The 1421-nt window shown below is 49.0% G+C and overlaps 2 pseudogenes; one reads left to right on the top strand and one right to left on the bottom strand.

Annotated features, from left to right (window-relative positions):
- Positions 1–1421, top strand: part of LOC111817760 — a 12988-nt pseudogene that overhangs the window by 5270 nt on the left and 6297 nt on the right.
- On the bottom strand, positions 266–1419 carry LOC101567095 (annotated as a pseudogene).

The following is a 1421-nucleotide window of genomic DNA, read 5'->3' as shown; positions in this document are numbered from 1 at the left end:
AAGGCTTTCAGTGGTCTCGTTGCCCTATTTGCAATCAAACCTCTCTGAGAAAAATTATCCTGACTGCATGACCTGAAGTGCTCTTGCTTGGTCTGAAATACTAGATAGATACTTTATTTTTATTAAACAGCCTTTTTGGTTCTTTATGTACTTTTATTTCAATTAACTGATAAATAGAAAGGGGAGCTGATTAGCATTTTCCATCCCAATATCACCTAACTGCTCAGCTAAAAATTCTTCATTCACTCTGTTTCTTTTCAGTCTCCTATTTGCTAAAGTTGGCGAAATCTGCGAAGGCATCTTGCTTGGGTTGCACAGTTCCGGAAGCCATGGCCATGGTGGGCACGCCCACACCCACAGCGCCTGTCGAGCCCATCCCATCAACTGACATCCCCATGCCCATGTTCGTGCCCATCATGCTCTGGTTCATCAGTGGAGCGTTCCCAAGAGGGGCCATTCCCATGGTGCCACTCATCACACTGGGCATACTCATAGGCACGGGTCCCCCCAGCAAAGGGTTTGTGGCCAGACAGGAAGCATATTTGATGGAGAACTGAGGTTCATGGCTCCAAAACTTTGAGTCATCACATTCAGAGGCTGTTGCATATTTTGCTGCTGAATCATGGTATTGAGCGATGGCTGCTGGGGTTTGGATGGCTGCAGACCAGGTAGCAAGTTGTCTAGGCTGATGTTTACGCTGGGGTCAGACCAAGTAGAAGGCAGGGTTCTGCTGACTGATTTCTGGACCATATCTGTATTCTGATTGTAGAGAGGATTAGGCTTCTGCAGCACTGTGCTAACATTTTGCAATGGCTGTGACCTTGACATGGGCAAACCAAGTGCTACAGTGTTAGTGCTCATCAAAGAGAAATCCATACTCTGGGAAGATGTCATGGTTGCTTGGGCTGAGCTCATGAGATCAAACAGGTCTGAAGAAGCCGAGGCAGCTGGAGGTGGCCCTAATGCTGGCTGTGAGCTGCTGACAAGTTCTACTGTTGGCTGGGAGGCATTGCCAAGGAGCTCATCGCCGGAAGCTGTGGAAGCACATGGGGCTTGGTTGAAGGCACTCCAGTCACCAAAGTCTCCATTCCCACTTGTTGCTTGGGAAGGGAAACTGCCTGATGCAGCAGCTGAGCCAAAGTCAGCAGATCCCCCAAATAGATCAGCTGATCCTCCTGCTGTGGACGGGCTGGTGGCATCAAACAGATCAACAAGGTCACCAGCTGACCTGCTGCTAGGCACTGAAGTCCTAACTGAAGTCTGAGGTGTGTGGATTGAAGCATTCTGGTCTGGACTTGCTTTGTCCCCTGTGTAATGCGCTGCTGCTCCAAGATCAGTGGTTTTGGAAGGATTTGCTGTGCGCTTGTGTCTAGTTGTGGTGGTCTCTGTGGCCTGTGTGATATGGATGTGCTTTGTCATCA

This window comes from Octodon degus, unplaced genomic scaffold (assembly GCF_000260255.1).
Source record: "Octodon degus isolate 3935 unplaced genomic scaffold, OctDeg1.0 scaffold00069, whole genome shotgun sequence".
NCBI classification, from domain to species: domain Eukaryota; kingdom Metazoa; phylum Chordata; class Mammalia; order Rodentia; family Octodontidae; genus Octodon; species Octodon degus.
Note: the sequence above shows the minus strand (reverse complement) of the source record. Positions and strands in the feature narration are given on the sequence as shown.